Source organism: Chaetodon auriga, chromosome 2, assembly GCF_051107435.1.
Source record: "Chaetodon auriga isolate fChaAug3 chromosome 2, fChaAug3.hap1, whole genome shotgun sequence".
NCBI lineage: Eukaryota > Metazoa > Chordata > Actinopteri > Chaetodontiformes > Chaetodontidae > Chaetodon > Chaetodon auriga.
This window is the reverse complement of record NC_135075.1, coordinates 8800639-8816890: the sequence shown is the minus strand read 5'-3', so window position 1 is coordinate 8816890 and position 16252 is coordinate 8800639. Positions and strand designations below refer to the sequence as shown.

Sequence of the window (16252 nt, the reverse complement as noted above, 5' to 3'; positions counted from 1 at the left end):
TGGTAATGCCATGTTTACCAAACAAGAGGAGGGGAGGTTTACCGCGCTCAGTCTTGCTATCATTGGCATCTCAGCCATTCTGGTGGACATCTCGCGTTTGCTCCTCACACACACACGTCTCCCTATCTGAGGAACTTTGGGGCCCCCGGGATGTGAACTCTTGGCTAGAGCAAACCGGTGAGGTGAGGTGGAGTATACGTGGGGAGGTTTTGTGTGTGTGTGTGTGTGTGTGTGTGTGTGTGTGTGTGTGTGTGTGTGTGTGTGTGGTTGGGGGGGGTAGTTAACACTTCAGGAGCTCGGGGCTTCAGGGGAGGAGTGTGTCTGTTTTCTGTCTCTCACAGCTTCAACTTCACCGTCATCTCTTTCCGTCATTCTCATTTTTTGTCTGTATCATTTCTTCTTGGTCCCTCACTCCCTCTCTCCCGGCACCAACACGCTGTGACTTGTAGGTAGACGGGTACGACATGTACAGTTATGTGTCAAATAACGACTGCACGTTGGAGCAGCGTGTCCCTCTTTTGACGCTACTGCAGAGCAGCAAGGCTGTTCTAAGCAGCAGCATATGTAAAGTGTGACTTGGGTTACGCCATATTATTTTTATATCCTGACACACACATTAGGAAAATGAGGAAGGAAAACAGTTTATTCTCAGTGGTTTTCTTTTTGAAATATCTGTATTTTCATAGAATCCTTTCCATATCCTTATTTCCATAAACTTGTGCTAAAAGTTGCCGTTTTTGTTTTATGTTAAGTTTAAACAAAATGTTAAATTTCATAATTTTCCTTCTGCAAAAAAAGCAAAAAAGTGGTAAAGTGTTGTGCCTAGAATTTGAGCTTTTTAAAAAAGGTGAATCCTACAACTCTCCATTTAACCCAGAGGGGATTCGGGTTAGCATTGAGTAATTGTGCCATAAAAATGTAAGAAATCCAATGACATCCTAGATAGAAGGGTTGATGGCACTTATGGCCAGTGTCTGATTTTTAACAAAAAAGCCATTACTGATACATTATTCTCATCTTAAATATGAACTGCTGCAGCTTCTCCACGGAGTTTGTAAAAAGCAAAAGGAGCTGTAACCGTCATAATTACAGTCAGCAATGGCTGCAGGATTCTCTTCATTATAAGAGGAGGCGCTCATCCCCACAATCTGTTAAACAGCCCGTATTCCTCCTTTATTTGATTCAGACAATCACCCCCACATTTGGAAAACAGAGACTTGGAGAAAACTGAAGTGGAGGATTCATGTAGCTGCTGTTTATCTGGAGTGCATTCTCTGCATAGCGAGGTCCACTCCAGCAGGCCCCTCAGCTGCCTGCTCCAGATGTAAGATCAGCCCTGAAATCTTCCAAATGGTTGGGTAATTAATGTTAATGTGGCAAAATCAGCCTAATTATTGACACAACTTTCCAATGTGATTTTGATTGCATCACTAATGCTAAATCCCTGTGGCAGCTTATGGGATTACTACGTCTTGGTGTTTAAAGCTCTTTCAAAGTGTAACAGACTCTAATACAGCGTATGTGTTTGTGTGTGAAAGCATGGTGTTCGTTTTTGACTAGACGTGGACCAGCAACGCTCTTTCAGCGTTAACTGTCTGCAAATTAGGAAACAGGACTTTGAAATGTAGGCAAAGTCTAAAAGCAGTCTTGCAAAAGTCTTCATTTAGGTATCTGGAATACTCACCATCATATGGACATGTCTATGTGATAGGGCTGACTGTGATGTGTGCTGCATGTAGGCTGCTTGTTTGGCCAATTTATTCAGACCTGATGACGTCCAAACTTTCTCGAAAAAAGTGCCTCCGCTTAGAGGAATCCACAGATGCCCAAAACATGTTTCTCTGTTTTGAAGGCTTCAAAATGTTACCGTCTCATGCTGGACTTCATTTGAATTTCATGAGTCCATGTAAGGGAGGGAAGAACACATCATGCAAACACTCAGTTTCTTTTAATTCTTCCTCTGCTGCGAATGCTTCGGTTTATACTGCCTTAGTTTTAGCTGTTGAGGTTGCTTTGTTTAATCCACTTTTTATGGAAGTGTTAAGAATAAACAAGTAGATTCATGAGTTGGACCCGCAGAAAGGTCGTGTGCAGATTTATGCCGGGATGAAAAGAGGGCCTCTGTAATAGTTCCCTTGACTGCATTTATTGCTTACTTTAAAAAAGTAATTTCTTTATATCAGCATCAAGCTGAAAATTGCCATGTATTAGTATTAGGCTTGGTAAGCTTCTAATTCTGTGGCATTTACAGCCGGCTGTGTTTCCATGCATTTATAACACTTTGATTCTTAAGAGCTCCTTTAATCGCTTATGCCTAGCTAGGAACATAATAAACAACTCGCTGTAGCAAAAGTGCCACATGGGGGAGATTTCTAGCAAGAAAGTTAAACGCTTCTGTCACTGGCAGTTTTGTTGCTGTGTTTTTCATGCACTGTAAGTACCGTAATCTACTCTCTGGGCTTGGCTGCTGTAGTTAAAAACAGTGACAGGCAGAATAGATGCAAGGCAGCGTGAAAATGAAAAATTATCGTCCCTACAAAGGAGTCACAATGGAGACCAAGGCAGAGACATAAAGCGACAGCGTGCCTCTGCCTTTTCCTGTTGATTGAGATCACAGGATGTGTCAAAGCCTTCTAAACACCCTCACCTGGCCGCCGTCTGCTCTCCCTATCTGATGCTCTGCTCCCATGGCCGCATCAGAACACACTCTGGCAGATCGCCCGCCTCTGTATTGTCTGGCTAAACAGGTTGCACAGTTAAATGCATGCCTTATGCTGAATATGTTGTGTTACACAATAGGGCAACATTCTTACTTTCTCTTGCATCTCTCACGACTTTCATGTGAATTATCTTCAGCTGTGAGGTAGAAAGAATTGCCCTGATAATATTATCACAGATGTGTTATCTTGAAGCTACTTAAAATGTCTTTTTTGGGGGGAAAAACGCACTTGGCAAGTTTCAATTTCCTTTTTCTATCAGCATCAAACAGACATGTCTTCTTTTGGTATGAAACATATTGACGGATGTATAAACTCTGGTCTGCTAGGAGAGTGAGGAGCTTTGATAATGTCAGCCAGCTACCAGGTGCAGACGGCTAACGTGACACAGTCTCTGTGTGAGATTGACTGAGGTGACAGAAGTAAGCAAATCCCATCCACAGATGAGTTGTCGTACAGCAAGATGAAAAGAAAATCACAAAAGTGAGAAAAGGTGTCAGAGCTCCCTTTTTGGCTTTGGCCTTGTGTCTCTGCTTCAGAAAAGATGAAATAGAACTAATAACTTGGATAGATTTGTTGTCTTCTGGGCAAAATGGCTATACAGAGAGGTTTTTTGTTGTAACCGAGGCCGGCATCTGTCAGACTGCCTCTATTGCAAAACAATATGCTGTACTATACCTGCTGGAATATCAAAAATAGCTTAATGTATACATGCTGTCGCTGCTCCCAAAATCAATAGTTTACATTTCTATATCATGACACATTAAAAGAATACACAAGTGGTGTATGGTTTCCACTATAAAGGTCTCTGACTATGTAAGGAAATTACTAAAAGTTCCTACAAGGCGCCGTGATTCTTATTTGGATAGTTTTGACTTTGTTGCAATCACTTCATGTCATGGTAAATATCACTTTGGCAGTCCTTTGCTTTCTCCGTTTATTTTAGAAAACAAATCCCTTTTAGGGATAAAGCACCTGGTGGGGCTACTTAATGGAATGGCTTCAGCCGTACGCAAATAAACAGCTTGCATTTTTGGTGTGAGATTAGGAATGAGGCTGAGAGGGAGCGAGAGACTGAGAGCTGGAGTGAGGTGGGTAAAAACCAAACAAAGAAAGTCAACATGTGGAGAGGACAGAAGTCTGCCTCTGCTTCCCACTATAGCTGACCGTATGTTTCATATGTCTGTACGAACGCACGTGAGCATTGGCACGCTGTGAGCTTTGAACCTTGGTAAGACTTTGCTTTTTTTCCTTCTTCATGCCGAGGTAAAGCTCTTTTTTTTTTTTTTGAACTGTTGACCAGTGAGTCAGCAGTAGGATATTATTCAAAAGGCCTGGAAAATTCTCTGGAGTCTTTTGTTTTCCACATCTGCACGTACGAAAACATACGGTTATGCCATTTCTTAACCTGGAAAAGATAGCGGCCTAACCAGAGCCAAAGAAAAGGGAGGAGAATGAGTGACCAGTGAAACAGAAGGCAGAATGAGCTCCACAAGTCCTTTAAATAGCTCAACATGCTGCTGAAATGAGTGAGAAATGGAGACTTTTAAACCAGACATATCAAATAGTATCTTAGTTATTTCATTCAAACATGACTTAGCCCATCGCTCTTGCTCTTCTCATTATATATTGTTAACAGTTATGTTCCCATTCATTTCCTCTGTGGATCGTCTGGATAATGTTAAAATACTGTGTCAGATGCAGCCGCGTGAGACCTTTTTTGAGACTCCGTTCACATTAGAGCAGATAAATCTGACAGAAAATGACATCGTCCACACTAGCGTCAAATTCGACCTCAATACTGGTTGAGTACGAATCTAAATATGACTGAAGAAGCCAGTTTTACAGCCTTTACAGTCTGCACTGAACTCCCAACTCATCTGTATGTCTGTGAAATGAACTGTTAAAAGTTTGGTGGCATGGGAACTACTTTTGGCCTAAACTAGCTGGTAAATTCACACGCGGTAGCCAGCTGGGCTAACGCTAGTCAGTCACAATGGCTCTTTGAACTGACTGTTTTCTCTGTACTGGAATTTTTACTCTCCCTTTCATTTTGTTCTCAGAGTCATACATCATTTTGTTCATTAAAGAGACGTTAAATTCTCTCCAAGCTAACTAGCTAGCTAGCAGTCAGTTAGCAAGAAAGTTAAAATAGCCGCAGAGTTTTTTTTTTCAAAAGATGTATTTGTATCATTAACTCCAGATTCATAGCTTTCTTTGGTGGAGCAGGTTGTACTCTGACAGAGGAGGGTTGAACCAAAGTGAATAGTGTAACTGTTCCCTTACAGCTCGGTGACATCAAGAAGGTTTGATATCGGACAACGGTGCAAATTCACTCGTCAAAGTTCACCAAGGTTAAAAAGTTTGGATGCAGATTGACTTCACCCTCCGCAGGGTTTCCATTATAAAGAACTGAGTGTGACTGGACCATAAATCATAACATTTCTACTGTGTTTTATTCAGGGAAAGTTGCTGTTCAGCTGCAACATTGAATGTTAAACCTCCTCAAAGGATGGTGTTGAAAAAAAGCTAAATTTTGGTCTCATATCACTGCTGGCGTCAGAACAGTGAATACTCAGCTTTACGTTGTGCATGATCTCTGTCGTGTTTCGGTGTAGTCCGTATCAGGCCGTGTCCTCACTGACATATTTGTCTGTTACTTTTAAGTGCAGTGTGTGTAAAGCAGCGATTTTACAAGCTTCCAACGCAACACCATTGTTTTCAGATTTCATCCAGTGTGGACGGTGTTTTTACAGAGCACGCTTTGTTACGGACGGAAAGTTGGTGTGCAGGGACGGTCAAACCAGAGAGGTAAATATGCTTTTCATATTTAGCCGCCTGAGTGTGGACATGGCTCGGGAGGGACACCGAGAGCGAAAAGGCTCTTTCTACCCAAATGTGGGTTTATTTATGTAATCAAATGAAGAAGGTGGAGGCATTTTTTAAACTCATATTTATTTACAGTTTTACTCTCTCTCTCTTTTTTTTTTTTGCTCTGGTTTTAGTCTTGGCTCCTGCGTTGTTTTCATAAACAAAGTCTCTCTGGCCAACTAGAAAAAACACAGGGCTGCTCAGTGCACTGAAAACAGGAATGACAAACACCATTAGCTGAAAAATTTCCATCTCATTGCAACTATGTTATTGTTTACTTTACCATACACGTCCTAATATGGTTACCTCCCTGTCAAAGCGGGCCGGAGCAGAGCCGAGGGGCCCTCGCAGGGAGACGCTTTCAGCTGCCACTTAGACAATAAGAAACAAATGTCACAGCTCGGCAAAATAGCTTGGCTTTCACAGCCTTACAGTACTTGGCCTTCCACGCTGCTTGGCTCGGGCTCCCGTGTGATATTTATCTACTCTCCACTGTTAGATGCCCTCACAATGTACCCCCACCTCTCTCCTTCTCTGTCCCCTTCCCTTGTTGTCTTTCTTGTCTTCCCTCTGTCTTTCTTTGTCTGTATCTCTCCATCGATCTCTGTCCCTGTCCCAGTGTTAGCTATGTGTAGGTTGACTGATGGGCCTCTGTTTGCTGTGTTAAGTTATTTATCGGGGGTGGGGTGATGTGTTTGGAGTCGCTGTTGCCCTCCTCCCTGTGGCCGAGCAGAGGCCAGTTCAGCTGCAGGTCACGCCCTGGACCGAAGCCGACGCTGCGTTTGAACTGGAAACATCTTGGCGACGCTCACAGGCCCTTTATGATACTTGGATGAACTCTGAAAACTCTGGGATACTGCAGAGGAAATGTAGCATTCTGGAGGCTGTGGCTTCTTTATTTTAATTGTTCTGAAGTTTGCTGAAGCGTCCGTCGTGAAACAGTGTTATTTATAGCGGATTGAATGAAGTGTTGATTGAACTTTTTTGTTTTTGAACCAAGCAGAGGTGGACAGTTTTTCATGAGCACCTCTAGCAACACAAAATCCAGATAAAATCTTCAAGCTGGACATCAAATTGCCAATCATCTGGGAGTATTCTCCATGGATTGTCTGTATATAGGCTATTAGGCATTAGGGTCAGGCAACCTCACCGCGGGTTAGTCTAGCAGTAGGTGGAAAAAGGGCTCTTTTTAGATGCATGGGCTTTCTTTTCCCCAGTTGGTGGAAGATGATGGCAGCCTCACCTCAATCCTAAAATCCTCACGTTTATGATATTTGCCCAGTATTATCTGTGCCTGTGGATGAATGGGAGGACAGAGCATGAGGAATGTAGAAGGTCAGACTGCGTGATTTACACAGTACAGAGCCGGAGAATCCTTGGGAAAATACTTGGGCCAGGATCAAACAGACGTCATGTGATATGTTCTTAACACTGACCTTTAAATTCATGCCTTGTACTGCTCCCCTTTGGCAAGATGATGCACTAAATGTGAAATAATTTGCATTTGAACATTTTAAAGAGAAAGAGAAACGCAAGTTAAAGAAAACGTTATTGTTTGATAGTTTGTGCATTTTGAAACACACTGCTTCTTGAAGTGGTCATTTCTTTGCTAAATGATGCATTCACGTGCGAGAGAGCTCGCTCATGTCATTGATGGTGATTTCTTTTGTACAATGATATGCACCCAGTGATCTGGGTTTGAAGTGACTGAATCAAAGCGGTGGTGCCAATTCTTTGAATATTCATAGCCATTCAAACAAAACCAGACACTTTTCTGAATTCCTGGAAAAGGTTTGAGATCCATGGTTTTCATCTGATTAGCGAAAGGTTGGTGATGAAATACATGTTCTGAGTCACAGTGACTTGGATATTTGTGAAGCATGCACACAGAGGGAGCTGGAAGGAAGCAGGCAAATAATGAGTTGTAGGTTGACATTTTTAACTAAAGATGATTACAGTGATAAAAATCCATCATTTTATACATTTAGTCTGAACTGTATTCCAAACTATTGCATGGTTCATTATTACTTTAGTATTTGTTGAAGAGTATCTCCAGTGCATTTAAGTCTTGTTTTGTTGATAAGTAAACGGCACTGACCTTTTTTTCCCCCTTCAGAGGAGAAAGACTACATATACCCTCTCTGACGTTAATGAACTTTGCGAAAAGGTTGTTTACCGGCTCCAAGGGCAGTTTCTGAGAAGGGCAGCAGTTTTCTTGTAAACATATTTACAGCCAAAGATGTGTAAACACTGTAAATGTATACAGGTGCAGCCGTGGCGACACTGGCACATTTTCCTTTTTCCTCTTTTTCCCCCGCTGACCTTTCCCTTGTGACACACGCAGGACTGCTGTTGTGTGCATATGTGTTTATTTCTGGAAGCACTTTAAAGTAATATGTGCACCCAGAAAAAGCAAAAAAAAAAAAAAAAAGGGAAAATTTACTCTTAGAAAGCGTAATGATGTGCCTACTTGCAGTATAAAGCTGAGAGGGGAGAGAAGGAGAGGAGAGGCAGATAGCAAGGCAAACGGAGGACTAGTGGGGGTATTAAATATGAATTAATGGAATGTTGCTCAGGCACATCTCTGGGTGTAGTGTAGTGTTGAAAAATAAAATTTATGTTGCCAGCTACTAGCCGTGAAGGTGCATTTGGACTTAGTATCCTTTAATTAGAAGTGAGATATTAGCATTTCATAGGGCTTTATGCTGGGCGAGGGGATCGGCCTGCCACCGCGCCTTCATTAGCCAGCTTCTCTGTGTAATGAGTGCCGTCATTAGCTGATGGAGTGGATTTGCCCTAGCTCTACCTTGAAAGGCACATCTCTTACATAGTTGCAAGGAATAAGGCCTTTTAATGGATTTCTTAATGAATAAAATAAGATGCCACTTCTTTAAAATTTGACGAGTGCATTTCTGATAATGTACACCGCTGCGGCCTTTTGCGTTTTTGTTGAATTAATGGCAAAGAACAGAGGAATATTGGCGAAAGTGAACGGTTAAAAGTGGGAAACAAAGTTATTTATGGGGAGTAAACAAAAAGAAGAAAACAAAAAAAAAACCAAATTCCCTTTTCATACAGTGTAATTCATCATGAATTCTGCATTAAATCAATAATATGTGGGCGATTAAAGTGCTGCATAAAAATGGTTGACTTTCATGCATATGCACATGAAATAAGGTGTGCGTGATTTGTGTCAGAGGTCTGAAGAAGTGCTCTCTGAGCTCCAGTGCTAGATGTTAAAACTCTCCATATTTATCAGGGAAAAAGGCAGAACAGCCATTGAATAAACCTGACTGCAAATTACACGTGTGTCTGTGCAGCAGTGTGTGTGCACACTCAGCAACAGTCAAGACAGTCAGCGCGGAGGTGTTTTTTTGTGATATGGAAGTCTCCTTAAGCCTTCGGCTGTGGCGCCATTCTCAGAATCAGGCGTGAAGTGATTAGTATTTTATTGATGAGCTCCCGAAGTGGCAAGTGTGGGAAATTGGATCTTTGATCTCCTGGAGTTTGGGAAATATATCCTGAGTGTGTGGAGCTCTCCAGGTAAAACATCCCCATCCTACCAACATCACTACGACACACACGCACACACGCACACATCAGACAGACAGACAGACAGACGTTTGGGAGGGATATTCCTCCCCTTCTCCAAAACACATATTTGTTTTGGATGTTTTCACTGAGAGTCTACATGGTGATTACAGATGTTCATTAACAAAATTGGGTATTTGTTTTAAACTTTAACCAATCACTTTGATATGCTAATTACAGTGTAATTTAATTTGAGCCCTGTAATGATGATGCTGTTATTATGGACATAAATGATGCAGTTAAGCTGAGAGTAATCTCATTTGCATACTGTACATGCCAGTAAATTAAGCCCTTTCCTGCGTTGCTTCAGCTTTAATTTTCCACTTCTTTTCACACAGCATCCCTCAGCCCCTGTGCCTAATAGCAGGCCAGCTTGTTTGATGTGGAGAACCGCTTCCTCACACTAAATCTAGTCACAATATGTAATACATAAAGGCTCTCATTATAACTCTAAGTGCTCTTTTAAGAAGTTGGTATTAATAAGCTGGCTTTGTAGCTATACACAAAAACAGTTTTGTCCCTCACCGTAATCATCTTCAATCTGCATATGAGAAATAAAAACTATCATGGTTGTGATAACGATGTGCCCGGGAATAGTTAAAGAGCCTCTAATCATATTGTATATGTCCTCTTCTATGTGTTGATCAGAGGTGTCTTCAAAGAGGGCATTGTATTTTCAGATTCCTCCTTTGAAAAAAAGATGAAGGGCATTTGAATGTGTTTTTTTTTTTTTTTTTTTTTTAAGCCAAGATTTTTTTTCCCCCCTCACCAAAAATTATTTCAAAAATACTGCCTTATTGTATGTTTAGGGCAAATAATTTGCTTTCTTTTCTTTGTGCGAATGCTTTCTTGATGTCCGTATAAAAGCAGCATCTTTCTGTCAGGGGCACGCGGCTGGCCTTGATAAAAGCTCCTGTGTCTTCATTAGAGAAGCAGCACCTCATGGTGTCTGATTGTCTGATGTTTGCAGTGAGAAGGTAAACATGTTTGTCATACAGGGGTGTATTTATGCTGATCAAACATGCGAGGTGGACCATGGTGAATGTTAAGGACTTTGGCTCACCACAGGGCTCAACAGCCCAGCGGACGGACGGCCTCACAATGCTCTAAACTTGCCGTCACGTCCCCTGCTAGCAAACAGAGTCCGGCTTTTCTGTGGGCTTTGAAGGTGGGTTAGCGGGGTGGTTTATGGACTTAAACACTGACAATACAATTGCCCTTCACTGAGAATGCTCCTCCATTTTGGACCATAAAGAATATTATTTTTTTGCCAGCCAATTTTCTCTGTTAGGCTCTAATTGGCTACATAAATCTCGGCCGTTGAGGGTGAGAAATGTTGCGGTGTCACACAGTGTAATCTTCACCCTTATTTACCAATTCATTAAGATTCATTGATGCAGGATCGGTGAGAGGAAATGACAACATAAATCAGGCCTCCAACATAATGACCCTAATCAGTTGGGAATTGCAGAAAATGTCATGATGAACTATGTCCTTGTATTAGTGCCACTGTACATTGTCATTGTGCTGCTTTACGAGTGGGACGCATCCTCCTGACATGGGCTGTATTTAACAAAAAAAAAGAAAAAAAATAGAGTTGTTAAAAGCTGATTCCATTAAAATGCAGAAATTCATGTAAGGTCTTTTGGTATTTAGCCCTTTGCCTCTCATCTTCAGTGTAACTGTTTGATGGAAGGCTCAAAGCCCCTTCCTTTCTCACTCTCTCTGTCCTCTCTCTGGGAAGCTGGGGCTTTTAAAATAATAGCATGCTTCTTTGGCTCAAACGCCCGCTGGTACCGTGCTCCATCCGAAGCAGCAGGAGGGGTCAATGGCTAAGACCACTCCCATGCCAGTGACGGTGGATCAGACGCCTAATAGCAAAATGGCTATTACACACGCCTGCATTGTAAGCAGTCGCCGAGCACTCATAGTTGTAGTTGAGATACAATGGAAGTAAAATAGCCATTGTATTTCCATGCCATTAATTGTGTGTAAAGGTTAATGATTGTGTCTGGAAAATCAATAGCTTAACTTAATCTCTGTGTGAGTAACTAAACTAAGAGAAGAGGTGGGAGACGTACACCTGCTGCGTGTTTTTGTCTGTTGGGAAATGTTTAACAGTGCCGAGAATCGTTTAAATAGCAGGGGTTAGGCCAGACCCGAGCGCTTCTCCCAGTTATCACGCATGGTACTGAGAGAGGAATCATAATAAATGCATCTACCACACTTGAAGACTTACTCAACAGTAATTAGCGGCTTACTTGTAGAGCTGTCCTGATGATTTAACAGAACTGCAAAGCTCTTCCCAAAAATGATTAGGCTACATGTTGTCAGCTCACAGAGGAAGTGTGCACTCCAGCGAGTTGACATCTCAAAAGACAGCCGTTCTAATAATATTGTCCTCTCTTTGTGTAGGTACGCAATATTAATTAGACAAGTTCGTTAAGGCTAACCTTGGTTTTCCCAGGAAAATGCATCTGACACATTTCCTCTCCACAAGTTCGCATCCCCATACCCATGGGAACAACCCTTACATGAATTGTAGTAGAAATGATTAAAAATATATGACACAGTTTAAGTAATGTTAAAACAATAAGTGATTTTGCAGATCCCACAGGATGCTGATAGATTGAAGTTGTGTTTGTCTTTGGGTGCGCGTGTTTGACAGGTCTAATTGGTAAGACGAGCTGGAGGGAAGCGACGCCTGCTCTTTCCTGCGCATTGAGCCTGTGGTCAGAAAACGAGGCCCCTCGTCTCCTGGTGTCTGTCCTCTCGCCGTAGTGTTAATGGGCATGAGCCACATGTGAGCGAGATTATCAAAGTCAAATGAAGGAGAGTCGCTGAGAAAATGTGTGGCAAACCGCTCCTAAAAGAGGCTCCACATCCCAGAATTACTATTCCATTCATGTACAACCAGATTTAAACTCATTAGACTTCTCTATTTACTTAGTCTCTATCGGCCCTAGTTGGACTAAAAATACCATGGCCTGCCTTACTTTGGCACATTCCGTCATTGTCTGTGCACAGCAGGCCTTTGCACAGAGGTGTTTCTCCGGTGGCTCCATGCAAAGGAGACAAACTGGTTTGTGTGTTTTCTGAAATTATGGATCTACTCAGCTTCTCCACTGGAGTCTGCCTTCTTGTACCCTTCTTATTGTTAATTTATCTGAGCTTGTAGCGTGATAATAGGTTGATATTCATATGAATCATCACACTCACCACTGCTTTGGATGCCGAGCGCCTTTTCCTCTGCTCGTGGTGCAGTAATAGGTTTGGATCTAGATTTCATGCTTGAGAATCCTATCATAGTCATCCCAATGTGTTCTAAATATGTGTTTGGCACCCTTGCTCATATTTTATGCCTTCCATACGTGGGGGGAGCTGTTTTTGGGAGGGGACTAAATGGAAGCAGTAGGGGAAGTGGAGACAAACCTATGTATTCGGGGAAGGGGAGGCTCACTGGATGGCTTCAGCTCAGCAGATGGCAAGTTGTTGTATACATGAAAAATTCATGGTCATGGTGACGTGCAGCTCGGAAGTCCCTACGCTGCATTACCTGCCTCGTCTCTTGTAATCACTGCTCATTTTTTTGGACAATGAGGTGTTTGATCTCAGCTGATGGAGTGATCTGTTGAAGTCACAATCGAAGCCGTGCACTTTGATTTATGATCGGTAACATCTTTGTCTGTTCGGTTCCACGTTTTTTTTCCCCCCCCTCCTTGTTCTTTCGCTCCGTGCCCTGATGTGCCAGCTCTCGGAGCCCTCAGACATCCTTTGTTATTTCCACAAACCCAGTTACTGAATAATTGAACGAGGTAAATGTTTAACATGTTTTTACAAGTTCCTCACTGCGCTGTTGTGAAGAGCCACTGTTTGTTGGGTCTGGAAGAAACACTCGCTCGCTCTGGTTGACAATGATGTGTTTCCATAGGAGACCACCTCGCCGGCTGCCCGCCCCGCCGTCGCCCATCTTGTTCTCATTCACAGTGGCTTGCTAGCAGCTGCAACACACCAGCTTAATGCATCTTCAAATGTCAGAAGAATGACTTTTTGTTTATCTCGACTTCTCCCTTGCTGTTTATTCTAGCCGAAAGCTGCATTTGCATCGACCTTGATTCCCCAAAGCCTGCCCCCCCCCCCCCCCCCCAAACCTGTTTACACTATGCCTGCCCCGAGTGTCACCTAGGAAATCGGCTGATCATTCCACCTGGTTAATATTAAATGGCTCCTGCAAGGAGATGTGTTTGTTCATAAACACAAACCCCGCTCCCCCTGTTTACTGTAGCCATGGCAGCAATCACTTATTAAACAAACAGCTGCTTTGTTTGCCAGCATGAGTGGTCTGCTTATACCCCGTACAAGGTCTGGGAAGAACATGGAAAAGGCTTCTGTGTGGCGCAGGGACGTGGGCTTTGCAATGGAGGTATTAGTTGCAGGGGGCGGGGTGTGTGTTCGTACTATATTGTCACAGAAGTCTGGAGATATGCGTTTCTTATCTGTGACTTGGTTGAAGTGGCTGACAAGATTACATGGTTGTTTGGTCTGACTGTGAAGTCTCCTTTGGCAGAATGTCATCCCTGCCGTTAGTTCCTCTCAGCAGAGAGCGGGCAGAGAAATGCAGTCAGAGCGGCGAGTGAGTCCAGATAGTCTTCTCTGATTGAGGCGGTTCTGGTTTGCAGATAATACGTGGAAGGGTGTGGGACTGCAGTTTGGAAAAGGTTATTGGGATTTAGCCCAATTTCTGTGTCTGTTGTCCAGTGGATGTTTCCAAGAGACGTATTCTTGAAGTGGTTTGTTATCAGCGATGAGGGCTGTGATAATGGATTATTTAACATACAGCTTGTGTTTGTCTTCAGACTTTTTCCCGAGAATCAGGAGCCAAAACACATCAGAACAGAAGACGAACCTTGAGAAGCATTTTGTTGATGCACCTTTGGTACTGCGCTGATGTGTTGTCTAGTCTAGCAACCAAGCTGAACCTAAACAGCTCTAAATTGAACCTCTCCCCATTGTCTCCTCCTCGGTGTGTCTTTATCTCCCGCCCAAGAAATGTTGTGCTTTTGTTGTGTGCTTGTGTAAACAAGGGCTGTGTGAGAACTCGGCGAATCGAAGCAGGTGGCCGCCGAGGCTTTACTGTCATGAGCATTAAAGAAAAACAGAACATGAAGAAGGGTCAAAGCACAGCTGCGCCGGCCGACCCTACCTTGAATCGACTGCTGACTTGTTTGAGCTGTTGAATTCCAGGCAAGCATGACAGGGGGACAGGCATTAGATTTCCAGTGTGTGGGGGTTGATGAGCTCTGGCCGCCGGCTGTTCTTAACCTTCAACCTGTCTGGTCAGGTGGGAGACACATGTGACTCTTGTTTGTACTGTACTCCCCATATTTGAGACGGGGAAAACAAAACAAACTGTAAACAAACAGAAACTCTGACCTTTTTTATTATCCAGTGTTTGTTCCAAACACTTGTTTTGTTTTGCAAGCAACTCCCCCCCAAAGAACAGACAGGCATCTAATAATCAACAGCACAGCCAGTTCTTTTTGTACAAACTGTTGGTGCCTTGTTTTGATCTCCTGGAATTTCCATCGTTTTGATTTTTTTTTTTTTTTTTTTAACTTTCTTTCCCAGCTCGGAAAAAAAAAGAGGCTGACATGCTCCATTAATAATAAGAAAGATCTTTTTTTTTTTTTTTTTCCTCGTGTCTCCTTTTGTGTGTTGTTTTTTCTTGAAATGTTTGTGTCTGGAGCAGGGATACATATGTTTTTAACCCCGCTAACTACACCCCTTTTAGCAGGACTCTTGACCCGTAATTACAGCTGGATTTGTACGCACTGTATTAATGGAACGAGCGGAAAATCTTTGTGAGTCATCACGGACGAGGCTATCCCCTAAGCAGAGTGAAAATAAATAGATAGATAAACAAACACAGGGCGAAGTCACGTGGCAGAGTTGCCCGGGCCCCAGCTGATGAAGGTGTCCCTGCTTCAGTGCCTCACAGATTAACATTGTTATCAGCCCAACTCTCTAATAAGGCTCTTTCCTATCTGCTTGATATTTATGATGGATAATGCCCATTTTCCATTTTCTTTTTTCCTCCAATTTTTTTTGCTCATGATATTGCAGCTTTGAATTATTCTGTGGTAAAATTAATGAGAAAGTAGATTTATGGGTTTCATTTGTTTGTCAATTCGAAAATTAATTGGGTGTTAATTTTAGCCATCCCCTCATCAGTGCCGGTTCCAAGCATGCGCGCATTACTTTGCATTCATTGTAGCCTTTCTCTCCTTTATTGTGGGTCACTAGTTTTGCATACATTAAAATAGCCCCGCGGCTCATTCTCTTGATTACTTTTGGAGATGCCATGCATTTGGAAATTTACGCCTTTCCGTTATAATTATGAAAATTTTGCATGGAATGACAGTGCATGTATAATAGCCATTACTCCCCCCCCCCCCTTTTATGTAGCTTTGGAAAAAAGAAAGCAGGCCCTTCTCTTTTTTTTTTTTTTTTTTTTTTTTTTTTGCGTGTGGAAAAATGTCTTTTATTTGAAAAATAAGTGGGGGCGAATAACGTCAGCCCGTGGTTTATTTCAAATGGCATTTAATTTTGCCCGAGAATGTGTGTTTCTAATTGGTGTCTCAGAAGGGGAGTCGGTGCGAGCGAGGGCCTGTAGATGGAGTTGTGGCTGGCTGCATCCCATCCCACAGTATTCCTCTTGCTCACTCCTTGTTTAGAAAATCCCATTATGGAGGGAGGCTGTGCCAGACTGGAGGGGTGAGCTGGGTCAACATCTGTCTGGAGGGAGAGGGGGGCCGGCTCTAGCCCCAGCCCAGAGAACAGGGCCTGTAGGCCGGGTCCAAGCTGCTCAGACAGGCCCCTGAGAGTGGGGGCGTTGTGACACACAACTGAACCGGCACAGGCCACAGTGTCAGATGACTCACTCGGATATGTTTCTTGCAAGGAGGGCTTCTACAGGAGAGGACATGTAAACCATAGTGAACTTTAGATTTTTGCTCTGGTACTGTTTTAGCTCACCACGACTGCTACTGATGACACTGAGCTGGGAGAGCGAG

General features: G+C 42.8%; 1 protein-coding gene across 4 annotated transcripts in view; it reads left to right on the top strand.

Annotated features, from left to right (window-relative positions):
* Positions 1–16252, top strand: part of foxp1b (forkhead box P1b) — a 145433-nt gene that overhangs the window by 49032 nt on the left and 80149 nt on the right. The window lies entirely within an intron of this gene.